The 24,963-nt window shown below is 43.2% G+C and overlaps 1 long non-coding RNA gene across 1 annotated transcript in view; it reads left to right on the forward strand.

Annotated features, from left to right (window-relative positions):
- The first annotated feature begins 424 nt into the window (after nucleotides 1-424).
- The window catches only part of LOC309811342, a 358,642-nt gene continuing 334,103 nt past the window's right edge, over nucleotides 425-24,963 (forward strand). Inside the window, exon 1 of the long non-coding RNA XR_014295135.1 lies at nucleotides 425-658. This is a non-coding gene — a long non-coding RNA (uncharacterized lncRNA). The remainder of the gene's footprint in view (nucleotides 659-24,963) is intronic.

Here is a 24,963-nt window from a genome sequence, read left to right on the forward strand (position 1 = left end):
CAGGCAGCAATAGCCCCTGCAGCTGGGCCTGACTCCATATTCTCTGCCCCGTCAGCAGTCTCGCGGCTGTGCTGGTGGGAGGGTGTGAGGGTCCACTGCTTTGTTTGTGGCCCGGTGTGAGTGGGGCTCTGCTGGACTTTGCGAAGGAGTTGCCAGGCTGCCAACTGTAAAAAAGAGTATGTGTCACCCACAACGTACACTGGAATTTCTCTCCGGACTGAGGTGAGGAAGGAAAAAAATGAGTGGGGGCCGGGACAGGAGGGGTATCTCAGGCAGGGTAATGGAAAGCTTCCAGAAGAGCGCCCGGGGCCAGGACCATCCTGGCTGGCCTGCAGGCACCAAGTGGGTCTGTGTACTGTCGCTGGTGTGGCTCCACGGCCCTTCCTCTAAGCTTTCAAGCCTTTGTGCATATTCAAGAGTTTTACCTGGGAAGGGTGGGAACAGTTCAGCAACAGCTGGCCTGGGGCTCAGCTCACGTTTCCTCACAGAGGCCTTGGCACGGTCCCCCAGCTTTGCAATGAGGAGGCTCCTTGCGTGGGGGGGCTGGGCTGCTGGCTGTATGGGAGATGATTCCCCACCTCTGACCAATTTCAGAATTGTTTACCGCTGAAGAAAGTGCCGTAGTAGGGTTTTCCTCTGTATAACTGTTAGGTTCAGGGTTTTTTTTTTTCTTATTTCGTTCCAATTACATTTTGTTCCTGATTTATGTATTTATAGATATAAGCAAGGAAATAATTCATTCATATAAATACATCTGTGTGAATGGAAGAACTTTTCTCTGTTTTACTTTTAAATTTTATTTTTAAAAATTTTGAAATATAATATTATTTATTATTCTATACAGCAGGTTATTATTAGTTATCTATTTTATGCATATATATGTATACGGGTCAGTCCCAATCTCCCAACGCATCCCACCACCACCACCCCATGGCTTCCCCCACTTGGTGTCCGTACGTTTGTTCTCTACCTCTGTGTCTCTATTTCTGCCCTGCAAACCAGGTCATCTGTACCATTTTTCTAGGTTCCACATATATGCATTAATATACAATATTTGTTTTTCTCTTTCTGACTTACTTCACTCGGTATGACAGTCTCTAGATCCACCGACTTCTCTAAAAATAACCCAGTTTCATTCCTTTTCATGGCTGAGTAATATTCCATTTATATATGTACCACATCTTTATCCATTCGTCTGTCTGTGGGCATTTAGGTTGCTTCCATTACCTGGCTATTGTAAATAGTGCTGCAATGAACATTGTGGTGAATGTGTCTTTTTGATTTATGGTTTTCTCTGGGTATATGCCCAGAAGTGGGATTGCTGGATCCTATGGTAATTCTCTTTTTAGTTTTTTAAAGGAACCTCCGTACTGTTCTCCATAGTGACTGTATCAATTTACATTCCCACCAATATTGGAAGAGGGTTCCTTTTGTCCACACCCTCCCCAGAATTTGTTGTTTGTAGATTTTCTGATGATGCCGATTCTAACAGGTGTGAGGTCATACCTCATTGTCGTTTCGATTTGCATTTCTCTAATAATTAGTGATGTTGAGCAGCTTTTCATGTGCGTCTTGGCCGTCTCTGTGACTTCTTTGAAGAAACGTCTATTTAGATCTTCTGCCCATTTTTGTATTGGGTTGTTTGTTTTATTAATATTAAGCTGCATGTGCTGTTTATATATATTGGAGCTTAAACCTTTGTCCATTGATTCGTTTGCGAACGTTTTTGCCCATTCTGAGTGTTGCCTTTTTCCATTCCCTTTTTTTTTAACAAAGAAAGAAAGAAAGCAAAAGAAGCAGAACACTAATGTGCGTAAAATATGCCTCTTGAAACTGTCGTTTGGAAATATGGACGTCTTTTGAATTTTTTGGTCGATATATGACCCCAGGATTTGTTTTCAGGGCAGGTGTCATTTACAGGCCTGCAATGATTGTGAATATCAACTGACCATTAGCGCTGGGATTAAAGCTGCTATTGTGTGAAACGGCCACAAGGTGGCAGCAGTTCTCCCTTACCAAATCTGGTTACTAGGGCAGCAGAGCCTCAATGGAAGTCGCGTTCTAGATTGGAATTTAGAATGTGATGTGCCAGGAGAAAGCCCCTCAGGTTTGCCTCACTACTTCTTGTTCGTGTTTTTAATTTATTTATTTTTATTTTTTATTACAGCAAGTTTGATTACAACGTTCGGCTTGTTGTACGTGTGCAAGATGTGTTTCTTTTACACATATATATATATGTCTCTATTTCCTGGGATCCTTTTCCCATGTACGTTATGACAGAATGTTGAGTAGTCTTCTCTTGGTATTCCATAGGTCTTTGGTGATGATATATTTCACCTGTGTTTGTATATGTCTGTTAACCCCAATATCGTAATGTATCGAATCCTCACAGCTTTCCATTGGTGAACCATAAGTTTGTTTAATGAATCTGTGATTGCCCTTCTCCGCGGAAATATCTGCCCTGGTATCAATTTTTAGGTAACACCTATAAGTGATATCATACGATATGTGTCTTTCACTTTCTGACTTACTACAAGTCACGTGATTACCTCTAGACACATCTACGGTGCTGCACATGGCATTGCGTCCCTTTTTTCCTTGGCTAATATTCTTTGAGAGGTCCATTTTCTGCAATGTGATGCCCTGAGGGCTGAGGATTAGCTGACCTGGGCAGCCTGACCCTGCCGGCAAGCCCTCCCCAGGTGTGCCTGGGTTGAGGGCAATAGAAACAGCGCTCCAGGCAGCAATAGCCCCTGCAGCTGGGCCTGACTCCATATCCTCTGCCCCGTCAGCGGTCTCGGGGCTGTGCTGGTGGGAGGGTGTGAAGGTCCACGGCTTTGTTGGTGGCCCGGTGTGAGTGGGGCTCTGCTGGACTTTCTGCAGGAGTTGCCAGGCTGCAACCTGTAATGAAGAGGATGTGTCACCCATAACTTCCGCTGGAATTTCTCTCCGGGCCGAGGTGAGGAAGGAAAAAAAGGAGTGGGGGCCGGGACAGGAGGGGTATCTCAGGCAGGGAAATGGAAAGCTTCCAGAAGAGCGCCCGGGGCCAGGACCATCCTGGCTGGCCTGCAGGCACCAAGTGGGCCTGTGTACTGTCGCTGGTGTGGCTCCACGGCCCTTCCTCTAGGCTTTCAAGCCCTTGTACATATTCAGGTGTTTTACCTGGGAAGGGTGGGAACAGTTCAGCAGCAGGTGGCCCGAGGCTCAGCTCACGTTTACTTACAGACGCCTCGGTACGATTCCCCAGCTTTGCAAGGAGGACGCTCCTCTCATGGTGTGGGGGGGCTGCTGGATGTATGGGAGATGATTCCCCACATCTGACCAATTTCAGAAGTGTTTCCCGCTGGAGCTAGTGCCTTGATAGGGTTTTCTCTGTATAAGTGTTGGGTTCAGGGATTTTCTTTTCCTCTTTCGGTTCAAGTTAGATTTTATTCCTCTTTTATGTATTTATAGATATAAGCATGGAAATAATTCATTCCTATAAATACATCTGTGTGAATGGAAGAACTTTTTTCTGTTTTATTTTTAAATTTTATATTGAAAAAAATTGAAATTTAATTTTATTTATTTTTTTTATACAGCAGGTTATTATTAGTTATCTATTTTATGCATATACATGAATACAGGTCAATCCCAATCTCCCAACTCATCCCACCACCACCACCCCCCATTGCTTCCCCCACTTGGTGTCCATACGTTTGTTCTCTACCTCTGTGTCTCTATTTCTGCCCTGCAAACCAGTTCATCTGTACCATTTGTCTAGGTTCCACATGTAGGCATTAATATACAATATTTGTTTTCCTCTTTCTGAATTACTTCACTCTGTATGACAGTCTCTAGATCCATCGACTTCTCTACAAATGACCCAGTTCCATTCCTTTTTATGTCTGAGTAATATTCCATTTTATATATGTACCACATCTTTATCCATTCGTCTGTCTGTGGGCATTTAGGTTGCTTCCATTACCTGGCTATTGTAAATAGTGCTGCAATGAGCATTGTGGTGAATGTGTCTTTTTATTTATGGTTTTCTCTGGGTATATGCCCAGAAGTGGGATTGCTGGATCCTATGGTAATTCTCTTTTTAGTATTTTAAAGGAACCTCCATACTGTTCTCCCCAGTGACTGTATCAATTTACATTCCCACCAGTAGTGGAAGAGGGTTCCTTTTGTCCACACCCTCCCCAGAATTTGTGGTTTGTAGATTTTCTGATGATGCCGATTCTAAGAGGTGTGAGGTCATACCTCATTGTAGTTTTGATTTGCATTTCTCTAATAATTAGTGATGTTGAGCAGCTTTCCATGTGCGTCTTGGCCATTTCTGTGTCTTCTTTGAAGAAATGCCTATTTAGACCTTCTGCCCATTTTTGTATTGGGTTGTTTGTTTTATTAATATTAAGCTGCATGTGCTGTTTATATATATTGGAGCTTAAACCTTTGTCCATTGATTCGTTTGCGAACGTTTTTGCCCATTCTGAGGGTTGCCTTTTTCCATTCCCGTTTTTTTAACAAAGAAAGAAAGAAAGCAAAAGAAGCAGAACACTAATGTGCGTCAAATATGCCTCTTGAAACTGTCGTTTGGAAATATGGACGTCTTTTGAATTTTTTGGTCGATATATGACCCCAGGATTTGTTTTCAGGGCAGGTGTCATTTACAGGCCTGCAATGATTGTGAATATCAACTGACCATTAGCGCTAGGATTAAAGCAGCTATTGTGTGAAACGGCCACAAGGTGGCAGCAGTTCTCCCTTACCAAATCTGGTTACTAGGGCAGCAGAGCCTCAGTGGAAGTCGCGTTCTGGATTGGAATTTAGAATGGAATGTGCCAGGAGAAAGCCCCTCAGGTTTGCCTCACTACTTCTTGTTCGTGTTTTTAATTTATTTATTTTTATTTTTTATTACAGCAAGTTTGATTACAACGTTCGGCTTGTTGTACGTGTGCAAGATGTGTTTCTTTTACACACACACACACACACACACACACATATATATATATATATATATATATATATATATATATATATATATATATATATGTTTCTTCTTCCTGGGATCCTTTTCCCATGTACGTTATGACAGAATGTTGAGTAGTCTTCTCTTGGTATTCCATAGGTCTTTGGTGATGATATATTTCACCTGTGTTTGTATATGTCTGTTAACCCCAATATCGTAATGTATCGAATCCTCACACCTTTCCATTGGTGAACCATAAGTTTGTTTAATGAATCTGTGATTGCCCTTCTCCGCGGAAATATCTGCCCTGGTATCAATTTTTAGGTAACACCTATAAGTGATATCATACGATATGTGTCTTTCACTTTCTGACTTACTACAAGTCACGTGATTACCTCTAGACACATCTACGGTGCTGCACATGGCATTGCGTCCCTTTTTTCCTTGGCTAATATTCTGTCTTTGAGAGGTCCATATTCTGCAATGTGATGCCCTGAGGGCTGAGGGTTAGCTGACCTGGGCAGCCTGACCCTGCCGGCAAGCCCTCCCCAGGTGTGCCTGGGTTGAGGGCAATAGAAACAGCGCTCCAGGCAGCAATAGCCCCTGCAGCTGGGCCTGACTCCATATCCTCTGCCCCGTCAGCAGTCTCGGGGCTGTGCTGGTGGGAGGGTGTGAGGGTCCACGGCTTTGTTGGTGGCCCGGTGTGAGTGGGGCTCTGCTGGACTTTCTGCAGGAGTGGCCAGGCTGCCACCTGTAAAGAAGAGGATGTGTCACCCATAACTTCCGCTGGAATTTCTCTCCGGGCTGAGGTGAGGAAGGAAAAAAAGGAGTGGGGGCCGGGACAGGAGGGGTATCTCAGGCAGGGAAATGGAAAGCTTCCAGAAGAGTGCCCGGGGCCAGGACCATCCTGGCTGGCCTGCAGGCACCAAGTTGGCCTGTGTACTGTCGCTGGTGTGGCTCCACGGCCCTTCCTCTAGGCTTTCAAGCCCTTGTACATATTCAGGTGTTTTACCTGGGAAGGGTGGGAACAGTTCAGCAGCAGCTGGCCCGGGGCTCAGCTCACGTTTACTCACAGATGCCTCGGTACGGTTCCCCAGCTTTGCAAGGAGGACGCTCCTCGCATGGTGGGGGGGGGGGCTGCTGGATGTATGGGAGATGATTCCCCACCTCTGACCAATTTCAGAATTGTTTCACGCTGGAGCTAGTGCCTTGATAGGGTTTTCCTCTGTATAACTGTTGGGTTCAGGGATTTTCTTTTCCTTTTTGGGTTCAAGTTAGATTTTATTCCTCTTTTATGTATTTATAGATATAAGCAAGGAAATAATTCATTCCTATAAATACATCTGTTTGAATGGAAGAACTTTTTTCTGTTTTATTTTTAAATTTTATATTGAAAAAAAATTGAAATTTAATTTTATTTATTTTTTTTATACAGCAGGTTATTATTAGTTATCTCTTTTATGCATATACATGAATACAGGTCAATCCCAATCTCCCAACTCATCCCACCACCACCACCCCCCCCATTGCTTCCCCCACTTGGTGTCCATACGTTTGTTCTCTACCTCTGTGTCTCTATTTCTGCCCTGCAAACCAGTTCATCTGTACCATTTGTCTAGGTTCCACATGTAGGCATTAATATACAATATTTGTTTTCCTCTTTCTGAATTACTTCACTCTGTATGACAGTCTCTAGATCCATCGACTTCTCTACAAATGACCCAGTTCCATTCCTTTTTATGGCTGAGTAATATTCCATTTTATATATGTACCACATCTTTATCCATTCGTCTGTCTGTGGGCATTTAGGTTGCTTCCATTACCTGGCTATTGTAAATAGGGCTGCAATGAGCATTGTGGTGAATGTGTCTTTTTGATTTATGGTTTTCTCTGGGTATATGCCCAGAAGTGGGATTGCTGGATCCTATGGTAATTCTCTTTTTAGTATTTTAAAGGAACCTCCATACTGTTCTCCCCAGTGACTGTATCAATTTACATTCCCACCAGTAGTGGAAGAGGGTTCCTTTTGTCCACACCCTCCCCAGAATTTGTGGTTTGTAGATTTTCTGATGATGCCGATTCTAAGAGGTGTGAGGTCATACCTCATTGTAGTTTTGATTTGCATTTCTCTAATAATTAGTGATGTTGAGCAGCTTTCCATGTGCGTCTTGGCCATCTCTGTGTCTTCTTTGAAGAAATGCCTATTTAGACCTTCTGCCCATTTTTGTATTGGGTTGTTTGTTTTATTAATATTAAGCTGCATGTGCTGTTTATATATATTGGAGCTTAAACCTTTGTCCATTGATTCGTTTGCGAACGTTTTTGCCCATTCTGAGGGTTGCCTTTTTCCATTCCCGTTTTTTTAACAAAGAAAGAAAGAAAGCAAAAGAAGCAGAACACTAATGTGCGTCAAATATGCCTCTTGAAACTGTCGTTTGGAAATATGGACGTCTTTTGAATTTTTTGGTCGATATATGACCCCAGGATTTGTTTTCAGGGCAGGTGTCATTTACAGGCCTGCAATGATTGTGAATATCAACTGACCATTAGCGCTGGGATTAAAGCTGCTATTGTGTGAAACGGCCACAAGGTGGCAGCAGTTCTCCCTTACCAAATCTGGTTACTAGGGTAGCAGAGCCTCAGTGGAAGTCGCGTTCTGGATTGGAATTTAGAATGGAATGTGCCAGGAGAAAGCCCCTCAGGTTTGCCTCACTCCTTCTTGTTCGTGTTTTTAATTTATTTATTTTTATTTTTTATTACAGCAAGTTTGATTACAACGTTCGGCTTGTTGTACGTGTGCAAGATGTGTTTCTTTTACACACACACAAACACACACACACACACACACACACACACATATATATATATATATATATATATATATATATGTCTCTTCTTCCTGGGATCCTTTTCCCATGTACGTTATGACAGAATGTTGAGTAGTCTTCTCTTGGTATTCCATAGGTCTTTGGTGATGATATATTTCACCTGTGTTTGTATATGTCTGTTAACCCCAATATCGTAATGTATCGAATCCTCACAGCTTTCCATTGGTGAACCATAAGTTTGTTTAATGAATCTGTGATTGCCCTTCTCCGCGGAAATATCTGCCCTGGTATCAATTTTTAGGTAACACCTATAAGTGATATCATACGATATGTGTCTTTCACTTTCTGACTTACTACAAGTCACGTGATTACCTCTAGACACATCTACGGTGCTGCACATGGCATTGCGTCCCTTTTTTCCTTGGCTAATATTCTGTCTTTGAGAGGTCCATTTTCTGCAATGTGATGCCCTGAGGGCTGAGGGTTAGCTGACCTGGGCAGCCTGACCCTGCCGGCAAGCCCTCCCCAGGTGTGCCTGGGTTGAGGGCAATAGAAACAGCGCTCCAGGCAGCAATAGCCCCTGCAGCTGGGCCTGATTCCATATCCTCTGCCCCGTCAGCAGTCTCGGGGCTGTGCTGGTGGGAGGGTGTGAGGGTCCACGGCTTTGTTGGTGGCCCGGTGTGAGTGGGGCTCTGCTGGACTTTCTGCAGGAGTGGCCAGGCTGCCACCTGTAAAGAAGAGGATGTGTCACCCAAAACTTCCGCTGGAATTTCTCTCCGGGCTGAGGTGAGGAAGGAAAAAAAGGAGTGGGGGCCGGGACTGGAGGGGTATCTCAGGCAGGGAAATGGAAAGCTTCCAGAAGAGTGCGCGGGGCCAGGAACATCCTGGCTGGCCTGCAGGCACCAAGTTGGCCTGTGTACTGTCGCTGGTGTGGCTCCACGGCCCTTCCTCTAGGCTTTCAAGCCCTTGTACATATTCAGGTGTTTTACCTGGGAAGGGTGGGAACAGTTCAGCAGCAGCTGGCCCGGGGCTCAGCTCACGTTTACTCACAGATGCCTCGGTACGGTTCCCCAGCTTTGCAAGGAGGACGCTCCTCGCATGGTGGGGGGGGGGCTGCTGGATGTATGGGAGATGATTCCCCACCTCTGACCAATTTCAGAATTGTTTCACGCTGGAGCTAGTGCCTTGATAGGGTTTTCCTCTGTATAACTGTTGGGTTCAGGGATTTTCTTTTCCTTTTTGGGTTCAAGTTAGATTTTATTCCTCTTTTATGTATTTATAGATATAAGCAAGGAAATAATTCATTCCTATAAATACATCTGTTTGAATGGAAGAACTTTTTTCTGTTTTATTTTTAAATTTTATATTGAAAAAAAATTGAAATTTAATTTTATTTATTTTTTTTATACAGCAGGTTATTATTAGTTATCTCTTTTATGCATATACATGAATACAGGTCAATCCCAATCTCCCAACTCATCCCACCACCACCACCCCCCCCATTGCTTCCCCCACTTGGTGTCCATACGTTTGTTCTCTACCTCTGTGTCTCTATTTCTGCCCTGCAAACCAGTTCATCTGTACCATTTGTCTAGGTTCCACATGTAGGCATTAATATACAATATTTGTTTTCCTCTTTCTGAATTACTTCACTCTGTATGACAGTCTCTAGATCCATCGACTTCTCTACAAATGACCCAGTTCCATTCCTTTTTATGGCTGAGTAATATTCCATTTTATATATGTACCACATCTTTATCCATTCGTCTGTCTGTGGGCATTTAGGTTGCTTCCATTACCTGGCTATTGTAAATAGGGCTGCAATGAGCATTGTGGTGAATGTGTCTTTTTGATTTATGGTTTTCTCTGGGTATATGCCCAGAAGTGGGATTGCTGGATCCTATGGTAATTCTCTTTATAGTATTTTAAAGGAACCTCCATACTGTTCTCCCCAGTGACTGTATCAATTTACATTCCCATCAGTAGTGGAAGAGGGTTCCTTTTGTCCACACCCTCCCCAGAATTTGTGGTTTGTAGATTTTCTGATGATGCCGATTCTAAGAGGTGTGAGGTCATACCTCATTGTAGTTTTGATTTGCATTTCTCTAATAATTAGTGATGTTGAGCAGCTTTCCATGTGCGTCTTGGCCATCTCTGTGTCATCTTTGAAGAAATGCCTATTTAGACCTTCTGCCCATTTTTGTATTGGGTTGTTTGTTTTATTAATATTAAGCTGCATGTGCTGTTTATATATATTGGAGCTTAAACCTTTGTCCATTGATTCGTTTGCGAACGTTTTCACCCATTCTGAGGGTTGCCTTTTTCCATTCCCGTTTTTTTAACAAAGAAAGAAAGAAAGCAAAAGAAGCAGAACACTAATGTGCGTCAAATATGCCTCTTGAAACTGTCGTTTGGAAATATGGACGTCTTTTGAATTTTTTGGTCGATATATGACCCCAGGATTTGTTTTCAGGGCAGGTGTCATTTACAGGCCTGCAATGATTGTGAATATCAACTGACCATTAGCGCTGGGATTAAAGCTACTATTGTGTGAAACGGCCACAAGGTGGCAGCAGTTCTCCCTTACCAAATCTGGTTACTAGGGTAGCAGAGCCTCAGTGGAAGTCGCGTTCTGGATTGGAATTTAGAATGGAATGTGCCAGGAGAAAGCCCCTCAGGTTTGCCTCACTCCTTCTTGTTCGTGTTTTTAATTTATTTATTTTTATTTTTTATTACAGCAAGTTTGATTACAACGTTCGGCTTGTTGTACATGTGCAAGATGTGTTTCTTTTACACACACACAAACACACACACACACACACACACACACACACATATATATATATATATATATATATATATGTCTCTTCTTCCTGGGATCCTTTTCCCATGTACGTTATGACAGAATGTTGAGTAGTCTTCTCTTGGTATTCCATAGGTCTTTGGTGATGATATATTTCACCTGTGTTTGTATATGTCTGTTAACCCCAATATCGTAATGTATCGAATCCTCACAGCTTTCCATTGGTGAACCATAAGTTTGTTTAATGAATCTGTGATTGCCCTTCTCCGCGGAAATATCTGCCCTGGTATCAATTTTTAGGTAACACCTATAAGTGATATCATACGATATGTGTCTTTCACTTTCTGACTTACTACAAGTCACGTGATTACCTCTAGACACATCTACGGTGCTGCACATGGCATTGCGTCCCTTTTTTCCTTGGCTAATATTCTGTCTTTGAGAGGTCCATTTTCTGCAATGTGATGCCCTGAGGGCTGAGGGTTAGCTGACCTGGGCAGCCTGACCCTGCCGGCAAGCCCTCCCCAGGTGTGCCTGGGTTGAGGGCAATAGAAACAGCGCTCCAGGCAGCAATAGCCCCTGCAGCTGGGCCTGACTCCATATCCTCTGCCCCGTCAGCAGTCTCGGGGCTGTGCTGGTGGGAGGGTGTGAGGGTCCACGGCTTTGTTGGTGGCCCGGTGTGAGTGGGGCTCTGCTGGACTTTCTGCAGGAGTGGCCAGGCTGCCACCTGTAAAGAAGAGGATGTGTCACCCAAAACTTCCGCTGGAATTTCTCTCCGGGCTGAGGTGAGGAAGGAAAAAAAGGAGTGGGGGCCGGGACTGGAGGGGTATCTCAGGCAGGGATATGGAAAGCTTCCAGAAGAGCGCCCGGGGCCAGGACCATCCTGGCTGGCCTGCAGGCACCAAGTGGGCCTGTGTACTGTCGCTGGTGTGGCTCCACGGCCCTTCCTCTAGGCTTTGAAGCCCTTGTACATATTCAGGTGTTTTACCTGGGAAGGGTGGGAACAGTTCAGCAGCAGCTGGCCCGGGGCTCAGCTCACGTTTACTCACAGACGCCTCGGTACGGTTCCCCAGCTTTGCAAGGAGGACGCTCCTCGCATGGTGGGGGGGGGGGCTGCTGGATGTATGGGAGATGATTCCCCACCTCTGACCAATTTCAGAATTGTTTCCCGCTGGAGCTAGTGCCTTGATAGGGTTTTCCTCTGTATAACTGTTGGGTTCAGGGATTTTCTTTTCCTTTTTGGGTTCAAGTTAGATTTTATTCCTCTTTTATGTATTTATAGATATAAGCATGGAAATAATTCATTCCTATAAATACATCTGTTTGAATGGAAGAACATTTTTCTGTTTTATTTTTAAATTTTATATTGAAAAAAATTGAAATTTAATTTTATTTATTTTTTTTATACAGCAGGTTATTATTAGTTATCTCTTTTATGCATATACATGAATACAGGTCAATCCCAATCTCCCAACTCATCCCACAACCACCCCCCCCATTGCTTCCCCCACTTGGTGTCCATACGTTTGTTCTCTACCTCTGTGTCTCTATTTCTGCCCTGCAAACCAGTTCATCTGTACCATTTGTCTAGGTTCCACATGTAGGCATTAATATACAATATTTGTTTTCCTCTTTCTGAATTACTTCACTCTGTATGACAGTCTCTAGATCCATCGACTTCTCTACAAATGACCCAGTTCCATTCCTTTTTATGGCTGAGTAATATTCCATTTTATATATGTACCACATCTTTATCCATTCGTGTGTCTGTGGGCATTTAGGTTGCTTCCATTACCTGGCTATTGTAAATAGGGCTGCAATGAGCATTGTGGTGAATGTGTCTTTTTGATTTATGGTTTTCTCTGGGTATATGCCCAGAAGTGGGATTGCTGGATCCTATGGTAATTCTCTTTTTAGTATTTTAAAGGAACCTCCATACTGTTCTCCCCAGTGACTGTATCAATTTACATTCCCACCAGTAGTGGAAGAGGGTTCCTTTTGTCCACACCCTCCCCAGAATTTGTGGTTTGTAGATTTTCTGATGATGCCGATTCTAAGAGGTGTGAGGTCATACCTCATTGTAGTTTTGATTTGCATTTCTCTAATAATTAGTGATGTTGAGCAGCTTTCCATGTGCGTCTTGGCCATCTCTGTGTCTTCTTTGAAGAAATGCCTATTTAGACCTTCTGCCCATTTTTGTATTGGGTTGTTTGTTTTATTAATATTAAGCTGCATGTGCTGTTTATATATATTGGAGCTTAAACCTTTGTCCATTGATTCGTTTGCGAACGTTTTTGCCCATTCTGAGGGTTGCCTTTTTCCATTCCCGTTTTTTTAACAAAGAAAGAAAGAAAGCAAAAGAAGCAGAACACTAATGTGCGTCAAATATGCCTCTTGAAACTGTCGTTTGGAAATATGGACGTCTTTTGAATTTTTTGGTCGATATATGACCCCAGGATTTGTTTTCAGGGCAGGTGTCATTTACAGGCCTGCAATGATTGTGAATATCAACTGACCATTAGCGCTGGGATTAAAGCTGCTATTGTGTGAAACGGCCACAAGGTGGCAGCAGTTCTCCCTTACCAAATCTGGTTACTAGGGTAGCAGAGCCTCAGTGGAAGTCGCGTTCTGGATTGGAATTTAGAATGGAATGTGCCAGGAGAAAGCCCCTCAGGTTTGCCTCACTCCTTCTTGTTCGTGTTTTTAATTTATTTATTTTTATTTTTTATTACAGCAAGTTTGATTACAACGTTCGGCTTGTTGTACATGTGCAAGATGTGTTTCTTTTACACACACACAAACACACACACACACATATATATATATATATATATATATATATATATATGTCTCTTCTTCCTGGGATCCTTTTCCCATGTACGTTATGACAGAATGTTGAGTAGTCTTCTCTTGGTATTCCATAGGTCTTTGGTGATGATATATTTCACCTGTGTTTGTATATGTCTGTTAACCCCAATATCGTAATGTATCGAATCCTCACAGCTTTCCATTGGTGAACCATAAGTTTGTTTAATGAATCTGTGATTGCCCTTCTCCGCGGAAATATCTGCCCTGGTATCAATTTTTAGGTAACACCTATAAGTGATATCATACGATATGTGTCTTTCACTTTCTGACTTACTACAAGTCACGTGATTACCTCTAGACTCATCTATGGTGCTGCACATGGCATTGCGTCCCTTTTTTCCTTGGCTAATATTCTGTCTTTGAGAGGTCCATTTTCTGCAATGTGATGCCCTGAGGGCTGAGGGTTAGCTGACCTGGGCAGCCTGACCCTGCCGGCAAGCCCTCCCCAGGTGTGCCTGGGTTGAGGGCAATAGAAACAGCGCTCCAGGCAGCAATAGCCCCTGCAGCTGGGCCTGACTCCATATCCTCTGCCCCGTCAGCAGTCTCGGGGCTGTGCTGGTGGGAGGGTGTGAGGGTCCACGGCTTTGTTGGTGGCCCGGTGTGAGTGGGGCTCTGCTGGACTTTCTGCAGGAGTGGCCAGGCTGCCACCTGTAAAGAAGAGGATGTGTCACCCATAACTTCCGCTGGAATTTCTCTCCGGGCTGAGGTGAGGAAGGAAAAAAAAGGAGTGGGGGCCGGGACAGGAGGGGTATCTCAGGCAGGGAAATGGAAAGCTTCCAGAAGAGCGCCCGGGGCCAGGACCATCCTGGCTGGCCTGCAGGCACCAAGTGGGCCTGTGTACTGTCGCTGGTGTGGCTCCACGGCCCTTCCTCTAGGCTTTAAAGCCCTTGTACATATTCAGGTGTTTTACCTGGGAAGGGTGGGAACAGTTCAGCAGCAGCTGGCCCGGGGCTCAGCTCACGTTTACTCACAGACGCCTCGGTACGGTTCCCCAGCTTTGCAAGGAGGACGCTCCTCGCATGGTGGGGGGGGGGGCTGCTGGATGTATGGGAGATGATTCCCCACCTCTGACCAATTTCAGAATTGTTTCCCGCTGGAGCTAGTGCCTTGATAGGGTTTTCCTCTGTATAACTGTTGGGTTCAGGGATTTTCTTTTCCTTTTTGGGTTCAAGTTAGATTTTATTCCTCTTTTATGTATTTATAGATATAAGCATGGAAATAATTCATTCCTATAAATACATCTGTTTGAATGGAAGAACATTTTTCTGTTTTATTTTTAAATTTTATATTGAAAAAAATTGAAATTTAATTTTATTTATTTTTTTTATACAGCAGGTTATTATTAGTTATCTCTTTTATGCATATACATGAATACAGGTCAATCCCAATCTCCCAACTCATCCCACCACCACCACCCCTTTGCTTCCCCCACTTGGTGTCCATACGTTTGTTCTCTACCTCTGTGTCTCTATTTCTGCCCTGCAAACCAGTTCATCTGTACCATTTGTCTAGGTTCCACATGTAGGCATTAATATACAATATTTGTTTTCCTCTTTCTGAATTACTTCACTCTGTATGACAGTCTCTAGATCCATCGACTTCTCTACAAATGACCCAGTTCCATTCCTTTTTATGGCTGAGTAATATTCCATTTTATATATGTACCACATCTTTATCCATTCGTCTGTCTGTGGGCATTTAGGTTGCTTCCATTACCTGGCTATTGTAAATAGGGCTGCAATGAGCATTGTGGTGAATGTGTCTTTTTGATTTATGGTTTTCTCTGGGTATATGCCCAGAAGTGGGATTGCTGGATCCTATGGTAATTCTCTTTTTAGTATTTTAAAGGAACCTCCATACTGTTCTCCCCAGTGACTGTATCAATTTACATTCCCACCAGTAGTGGAAGAGGGTTCCTTTTGTCCACACCCTCCCCAGAATTTGTGGTTTGTAGATTTTCTGATGATGCCGATTCTAAGAGGTGTGAGGTCATACCTCATTGTAGTTTTGATTTGCATTTCTCTAATAATTAGTGATGTTGAGCAGCTTTCCATGTGCGTCTTGGCCATCTCTGTGTCTTCTTTGAAGAAATGCCTATTTAGACCTTCTGCCCATTTTTGTATTGGGTTGTTTGTTTTATTAATATTAAGCTGCATGTGCTGTTTATATATATTGGAGCTTAAACCTTTGTCCATTGATTCGTTTGCGAACGTTTTCGCCCATTCTGAGGGTTGCCTTTTTCCATTCCCGTTTTTTTAACAAAGAAAGAAAGAAAGCAAAAGAAGCAGAACACTAATGTGCGTCAAATATGCCTCTTGAAACTGTCGTTTGGAAATATGGACGTCTTTTGAATTTTTTGGTCGATATATGACCCCAGGATTTGTTTTCAGGGCAGGTGTCATTTACAGGCCTGCAATGATTGTGAATATCAACTGACCATTAGCGCTGGGATTAAAGCTGCTATTGTGTGAAACGGCCACAAGGTGGCAGCAGTTCTCCCTTACCAAATCTGGTTACTAGGGCAGCAGAGCCTCAGTGGAAGTCGCGTTCTGGATTGGAATTTAGAATGGAATGTGCCAGGAGAAAGCCCCTCAGGTTTGCCTCACTACTTCTTGTTCGTGTTTTTAATTTATTTATTTTTATTTTTTATTACAGCAAGTTTGATTACAACGTTCGGCTTGTTGTACGTGTGCAAGATGTGTTTCTTTTACACACACACACACACACACACACACACACATATATATATATATATATATATATGTCTCTTCTTCCTGGGATCCTTTTCCCATGTACGTTATGACAGAATGTTGAGTAGTCTTCTCTTGGTATTCCATAGGTCTTTGGTGATGATATATTTCACCTGTGTTTGTATATGTCTGTTAACCCCAATATCGTAATGTATCGAATCCTCACAGCTTTCCATTGGTGAACCATAAGTTTGTTTAATGAATCTGTGATTGCCCTTCTCCGCGGAAATATCTGCCCTGGTATCAATTTTTAGGTAACACCTATAAGTGATATCATACGATATGTGTCTTTCACTTTCTGACTTACTACAAGTCACGTGATTACCTCTAGACACATCTACGGTGCTGCACATGGCATTGCGTCCCTTTTTTCCTTGGCTAATATTCTGTCTTTGAGAGGTCCATTTTCTGCAATGTGATGCCCTGAGGGCTGAGGGTTAGCTGACCTGGGCAGCCTGACCCTGCCGGCAAGCCCTCCCCAGGTGTGCCTGGGTTGAGGGCAATAGAAACAGCGCTCCAGGCAGCAATAGCCCCTGCAGCTGGGCCTGACTCCATATCCTCTGCCCCGTCAGCAGTCTCGGGGCTGTGCTGGTGGGAGGGTGTGAGGGTCCACGGCTTTGTTGGTGGCCCGGTGTGAGTGGGGCTCTGCTGGACTTTCTGCAGGAGTGGCCAGGCTGCCACCTGTAAAGAAGAGGATGTGTCACCCATAACTTCCGCTGGAATTTCTCTCCGGGCTGAGGTGAGGAAGGAAAAAAAGGAGTGGGGGCCGGGACAGGAGGGGTATCTCAGGCAGGGAAATGGAAAGCTTCCAGAAGAGCGCCCGGGGCCAGGACCATCCTGGCTGGCCTGCAGGCACCAAGTGGGCCTGTGTACTGTCGCTGGTGTGGCTCCACGGCCCTTCCTCTAGGCTTTAAAGCCCTTGTACATATTCAGGTGTTTTACCTGGGAAGGGTGGGAACAGTTCAGCAGCAGCTGGCCCGGGGCTCAGCTCACGTTTACTCACAGACGCCTCGGTACGGTTCCCCAGCTTTGCAAGGAGGACGCTCCTCGCATGGTGGGGGGGGGGCTGCTGGATGTATGGGAGATGATTCCCCACCTCTGACCAATTTCAGAATTGTTTCCCGCTGGAGCTAGTGCCTTGATAGGGTTTTCCTCTGTATAACTGTTGGGTTCAGGGATTTTCTTTTCCTTTTTGGGTTCAAGTTAGATTTTATTCCTCTTTTATGTATTTATAGATATAAGCATGGAAATAATTCATTCCTATAAATACATCTGTTTGAATGGAAGAACATTTTTCTGTTTTATTTTTAAATTTTATATTGAAAAAAATTGAAATTTAATTTTATTTATTTTTTTTATACAGCAGGTTATTATTAGTTATCTCTTTTATGCATATACATGAATACAGGTCAATCCCAATCTCCCAACTCATCCCACCACCACCACCCCTTTGCTTCCCCCACTTGGTGTCCATACGTTTGTTCTCTACCTCTGTGTCTCTATTTCTGCCCTGCAAACCAGTTCATCTGTACCATTTGTCTAGGTTCCACATGTAGGCATTAATATACAATATTTGTTTTCCTCTTTCTGAATTACTTCACTCTGTATGACAGTCTCTAGATCCATCGACTTCTCTACAAATGACCCAGTTCCATTCCTTTTTATGGCTGAGTAATATTCCATTTTATATATGTACCACATCTTTATCCATTCGTCTGTCTGTGGGCATTTAGGTTGCTTCCATTACCTGGCTATTGTAAATAGGGCTGCAATGAGCATTGTGGTGAATGTGTCTTTTTGATTTATGGTTTTCTCTGGGTATATGCCCAGAAGTGGGATTGCTGGATCCTATGGTAATTCTCTTTTTAGTATTTTAAAGGAACCTCCATACTGTTCTCCCCAGTGACTGTATCAATTTACATTCCCACCAGTAGTGGAAGAGGGTTCCTTTTGTCCACACCCTCCCCAGAATTTGTGGTTTGTAGATTTTCTGATGATGCCGATTCTAAGAGGTGTGAGGTCATACCTCATTGTAGTTTTGATTTGCATTTCTCTAATAATTAGTGATGTTGAGCAGCTTTCCATGTGCGTCTTGGCCATCTCTGTGTCTTCTTTGAAGAAATGCCTATTTAGACCTTCTGCCCATTTTTGTATTGGGTTGTTTGTTTTATTAATATTAAGCTGCATGTGCTGTTTATATATATTGGAGCTTAAACCTTTGTCCATTGATTCGTTTGCGAACGTTTTCGCCCATTCTGAGGGTTGCCTTTTTCCATTCCCGTTTTTTTAACAAAGAAAGAAAGAAAGCAAAAGAAGCAGAACACTAATGTGCGTCAAATATGCCTCTTGAAACTGTCGTTTGGAAATATGGACGTCTTTTGAATTTTTTGGTCGATATATGACCCCAGGATTTGTTTTCAGGGCAGGTGTCATTTACAGGCCTGCAATGATTGTGAATATCAACTGACCATTAGCGCTGGGATTAAAGCTGCTATTGTGTGAAACGGCCACAAGGTGGCAGCAGTTCTCCCTTACCAAATCTGGTTACTAGGGCAGCAGAGCCTCAGTGGAAGTCGCGTTCTGGATTGGAATTTAGAATGGAATGTGCCAGGAGAAAGCCCCTCAGGTTTGCCTCACTACTTCTTGTTCGTGTTTTTAATTTATTTATTTTTATTTTTTATTACAGCAAGTTTGATTACAACGTTCGGCTTGTTGTACGTGTGCAAGATGTGTTTCTTTTACACACACACACACACACACACACACACATATATATATATATATATATATATATATATATATATATATATATATATATATATATATATATATGTCTCTTCTTCCTGGGATCCTTTTCCCATGTACGTTATGACAGAATGTTGAGTAGTCTTCTCTTGGTATTCCATAGGTCTTTGGTGATGATATATTTCACCTGTGTTTGTATATGTCTGTTAACCCCAATATCGTAATGTATCGAATCCTCACACCTTTCCATTGGTGAACCATAAGTTTGTTTAATGAATCTGTGATTGCCCTTCTCCGCGGAAATATCTGCCCTGGTATCAATTTTTAGGTAACACCTATAAGTGATATCATACGATATGTGTCTTTCACTTTCTGACTTACTACAAGTCACGTGATTACCTCTAGACACATCTACGGTGCTGCACATGGCATTGCGTCCCTTTTGTCCTTGGCTAATATTCTGTCTTTGAGAGGTCCATTTTCTGCAATGTGATGCCCTGAGGGCTGAGGGTTAGCTGACCTGGGCAGCCTGACCCTGCCGGCAAGCCCTCCCCAGGTGTGCCTGGGTTGAGGGCAATAGAAACAGCGCTCCAGGCAGCAATAGCCCCTGCAGCTGGGCCTGACTCCATATCCTCTGCCCCGTCAGCAGTCTCGGGGCTGTGCTGGTGGGAGGGTGTGAGGGTCCACGGCTTTGTTGGTGGCCCGGTGTGAGTGGGGCTCTGCTGGACTTTCTGCAGGAGTGGCCAGGCTGCCACCTGTAAAGAAGAGGATGTGTCACCCATAACTTCCGCTGGAATTTCTCTCCGGGCTGAGGTGAGGAAGGAAAAAAAGGAGTGGGGGCCGGGACAGGAGGGGTATCTCAGGCAGGGAAATGGAAAGCTTCCAGAAGAGCGCCCGGGGCCAGGACCATCCTGGCTGGCCTGCAGGCACCAAGTGGGCCTGTGTACTGTCGCTGGTGTGGCTCCACGGCCCTTCCTCTAGGCTTTCAAGCCCTTGTACATATTCAGGTGATTTACCTGGGAAGGGTGGGAACAGTTCAGCAGCAGCTGGCCTGGGGCTCAGCTCACGTTTACTCACAGACGCCTCGGTACGGTTCCCCAGCTTTGCAAGGAGGACGCTCCTCGCATGGTGGGGGGGGGCTGCTGGATGTATGGGAGATGATTCCCCACCTCTGACCAATTTCAGAATTGTTTCCCGCTGGAGCTAGTGCCTTGATAGGGTTTTCCTCTGTATAACTGTTGGGTTCAGGGATTTTCTTTTCCTTTTTGGGTTCAAGTTAGATTTTATTCCTCTTTTATGCATTTATAGATATAAGCATGGAAATAATTCATTCCTATAAATACATCTGTGTGAATGGAAGAACTTTTTTCTGTTTTATTTTTAAATTTTATATTGAAAAAAAATTGAAATTTAATTTTATTTATTTTTTTTTATAAAGCAGGTTATTATTAGTTATCTCTTTTATGCATATACATGAATACAGGTCAATCCCAATCTCCCAACTCATCCCACCACCACCACCCCCCCCATTGCTTCCCCCACTTGGTGTCCATACGTTTGTTCTCTACCTCTGTGTCTCTATTTCTGCCCTGCAAACCAGTTCATCTGTACCATTTGTCTAGGTTCCACATGTAGGCATTAATATACAATATTTGTTTTCCTCTTTCTGAATTACTTCACTCTGTATGACAGTCTCTAGATCCATCGACTTCTCTACAAATGACCCAGTTCCATTCCTTTTTATGGCTGAGTAATATTCCATTTTATATATGTACCACATCTTTATCCATTCGTCTGTCTGTGGGCATTTAGGTTGCTTCCATTACCTGGCTATTGTAAATAGGGCTGCAATGAGCATTGTGGTGAATGTGTCTTTTTGATTTATGGTTTTCTCTGGGTATATGCCCAGAAGTGGGATTGCTGGATCCTATGGTAATTCTCTTTTTAGTATTTTAAAGGAACCTCCATACTGTTCTCCCCAGTGACTGTATCAATTTACATTCCCACCAGTAGTGGAAGAGGGTTCCTTTTGTCCACACCCTCCCCAGAATTTGTGGTTTGTAGATTTTCTGATGATGCCGATTCTAAGAGGTGTGAGGTCATACCTCATTGTCGTTTTGATTTGCATTTCTCTAATAATTAGTGATGTTGAGCAGCTTTCCATGTGCGTCTTGGCCATCTCTGTGTCTTCTTTGAAGAAATGCCTATTTAGACCTTCTGCCCATTTTTGTATTGGGTTGTTTGTTTTATTAATATTAAGCTGCATGTGCTGTTTATATATATTGGAGCTTAAACCTTTGTCCATTGATTCGTTTGCGAACGTTTTCGCCCATTCTGAGGGTTGCCTTTTTCCATTCCCGTTTTTTTAACAAAGAAAGAAAGAAAGCAAAAGAAGCAGAACACTAATGTGCGTCAAATATGCCTCTTGAAACTGTCGTTTGGAAATATGGACGTCTTTTGAATTTTTTGGTCGATATATGACCCCAGGATTTGTTTTCAGGGCAGGTGTCATTTACAGGCCTGCAATGATTGTGAATATCAACTGACCATTAGCGCTGGGATTAAAGCTGCTATTGTGTGAAACGGCCACAAGGTGGCAGCAGTTCTCCCTTACCAAATCTGGTTACTAGGGCAGCAGAGCCTCAGTGGAAGTCGCGTTCTGGATTGGAATTTAGAATGGAATGTGCCAGGAGAAAGCCCCTCAGGTTTGCCTCACTACTTCTTGTTCGTGTTTTTAATTTATTTATTTTTATTTTTTATTACAGCAAGTTTGATTACAACGTTCGGCTTGTTGTACGTGTGCAAGATGTGTTTCTTTTACACACACACACACACACACACACATATATATATATATATATATATATATATATATATATATATATATATATATATATATATATGTCTCTTCTTCCTGGGATCCTTTTCCCATGTACGTTATGATAGAATGTTGAGTAGTCTTCTCTTGGTATTCCATAGGTCTTTGGTGATGATATATTTCACCTGTGTTTGTATATGTCTGTTAACCCCAATATCGTAATGTATCGAATCCTCACACCTTTCCATTGGTGAACCATAAGTTTGTTTAATGAATCTGTGATTGCCCTTCTCCGCGGAAATATCTGCCCTGGTATCAATTTTTAGGTAACACCTATAAGTGATATCATACGATATGTGTCTTTCACTTTCTGACTTACTACAAGTCACGTGATTACCTCTAGACACATCTACGGTGCTGCACATGGCATTGCGTCCCTTTTTTCCTTGGCTAATATTCTGTCTTTGAGAGGTCCATTTTCTGCAATGTGATGCCCTGAGGGCTGAGGGTTAGCTGACCTGGGCAGCCTGACCCTGCCGGCAAGCCCTCCCCAGGTGTGCCTGGGTTGAGGGCAATAGAAACAGCGCTCCAGGCAGCAATAGCCCCTGCAGCTGGGCCTGACTCCATATCCTCTGCCCCGTCAGCAGTCTCGGGGCTGTGCTGGTGGGAGGGTGTGAGGGTCCACGGCTTTGTTGGTGGCCCGGTGTGAGTGGGGCTCTGCTGGACTTTCTGCAGGAGTGGCCAGGCTGCCACCTGTAAAGAAGAGGATGTGTCACCCATAACTTCCGCTGGAATTTCTCTCCGGGCTGAGGTGAGGAAGGAAAAAAAGGAGTGGGGGCCGGGACAGGAGGGGTATCTCAGGCAGGGAAATGGAAAGCTTCCAGAAGAGCGCCCGGGGCCAGGACCATCCTGGCTGGCCTGCAGGCACCAAGTGGGCCTGTGTACTGTCGCTGGTGTGGCTCCACGGCCCTTCCTCTAGGCTTTCAAGCCCTTGTACATATTCAGGTGTTTTACCTGGGAAGGGTGGGAACAGTTCAGTAGCAGCTGGCCTGGGGCTCAGCTCACGTTTACTCACAGACGCCTCGGTACGGTTCCCCAGCTTTGCAAGGAGGACGCTCCTCGCATGGTGGGGGGGGGCTGCTGGATGTATGGGAGATGATTCCCCACCTCTGACCAATTTCAGAATTGTTTCCCGCTGGAGCTAGTGCCTTGATAGGGTTTTCCTCTGTATAACTGTTGGGTTCAGGGATTTTCTTTTCCTTTTTGGGTTCAAGTTAGATTTTATTCCTCTTTTATGTATTTATAGATATAAGCATGGAAATAATTCATTCCTATAAATACATCTGTTTGAATGGAAGAACATTTTTCTGTTTTATTTTTAAATTTTATATTGAAAAAAATTGAAATTTAATTTTATTTATTTTTTTTATACAGCAGGTTATTATTAGTTATCTCTTTTATGCATATACATGAATACAGGTCAATCCCAATCTCCCAACTCATCCCACCACCACCACCCCTTTGCTTCCCCCACTTGGTGTCCATAAGTTTGTTCTCTACCTCTGTGTCTCTATTTCTGCCCTGCAAACCCGTTCATCTGTACCATTTGTCTAGGTTCCACATGTAGGCATTAATATACAATATTTGTTTTCCTCTTTCTGAATTACTTCACTCTGTATGACAGTCTCTAGATCCATCGACTTCTCTACAAATGACCCAGTTCCATTCCTTTTTATGGCTGAGTAATATTCCATTTTATATATGTACCACATCTTTATCCATTCGTCTGTCTGTGGGCATTTAGGTTGCTTCCATTACCTGGCTATTGTAAATAGGGCTGCAATGAGCATTGTGGTGAATGTGTCTTTTTGATTTATGGTTTTCTCTGGGTATATGCCCAGAAGTGGGATTGCTGGATCCTATGGTAATTCTCTTTTTAGTATTTTAAAGGAACCTCCATACTGTTCTCCCCAGTGACTGTATCAATTTACATTCCCACCAGTAGTGGAAGAGGGTTCCTTTTGTCCACACCCTCCCCAGAATTTGTGGTTTGTAGATTTTCTGATGAGGCCGATTCTAAGAGGTGTGAGGTCATACCTCATTGTAGTTTTGATTTGCATTTCTCTAATAATTAGTGATGTTGAGCAGCTTTCCATGTGCGTCTTGGCCATCTCTGTGTCTTCTTTGAAGAAATGCCTATTTAGACCTTCTGCCCATTTTTGTATTGGGTTGTTTGTTTTATTAATATTAAGCTGCATGTGCTGTTTATATATATTGGAGCTTAAACCTTTGTCCATTGATTCGTTTGCGAACGTTTTCGCCCCTTCTGAGGGTTGCCTTTTTCCATTCCCGTTTTTTTAACAAAGAAAGAAAGAAAGCAAAAGAAGCAGAACACTAATGTGCGTCAAATATGCCTCTTGAAACTGTCGTTTGGAAATATGGACGTCTTTTGAATTTTTTGGTCGATATATGACCCCAGGATTTGTTTTCAGGGCAGGTGTCATTTACAGGCCTGCAATGATTGTGAATATCAACTGACCATTAGCGCTGGGATTAAAGCTGCTATTGTGTGAAACGGCCACAAGGTGGCAGCAGTTCTCCCTTACCAAATCTGGTTACTAGGGCAGCAGAGCCTCAGTGGAAGTCGCGTTCTGGATTGGAATTTAGAATGGAATGTGCCAGGAGAAAGCCCCTCAGGTTTGCCTCACTACTTCTTGTTCGTGTTTTTAATTTATTTATTTTTATTTTTTATTACAGCAAGTTTGATTACAACGTTCGGCTTGTTGTACGTGTGCAAGATGTGTTTCTTTTACACACACACACACACACACACACATATATATATATATATATATATATATATATATATATATATATATATATATGTCTCTTCTTCCTGGGATCCTTTTCCCATGTACGTTATGACAGAATGTTGAGTAGTCTTCTCTTGGTATTCCATAGGTCTTTGGTGATGATATATTTCACCTGTGTTTGTATATGTCTGTTAACCCCAATATCGTAATGTATCGAATCCTCACAGCTTTCCATTGGTGAACCATAAGTTTGTTTAATGAATCTGTGATTGCCCTTCTCCGCGGAAATATCTGCCCTGGTATCAATTTTTAGGTAACACCTATAAGTGATATCATACGATATGTGTCTTTCACTTTCTGACTTACTACAAGTCACGTGATTAC

Source organism: Mesoplodon mirus (genome assembly GCF_964341445.2).
Source record: "Mesoplodon mirus genome assembly, chromosome: 10".
NCBI lineage: Eukaryota > Metazoa > Chordata > Mammalia > Artiodactyla > Ziphiidae > Mesoplodon > Mesoplodon mirus.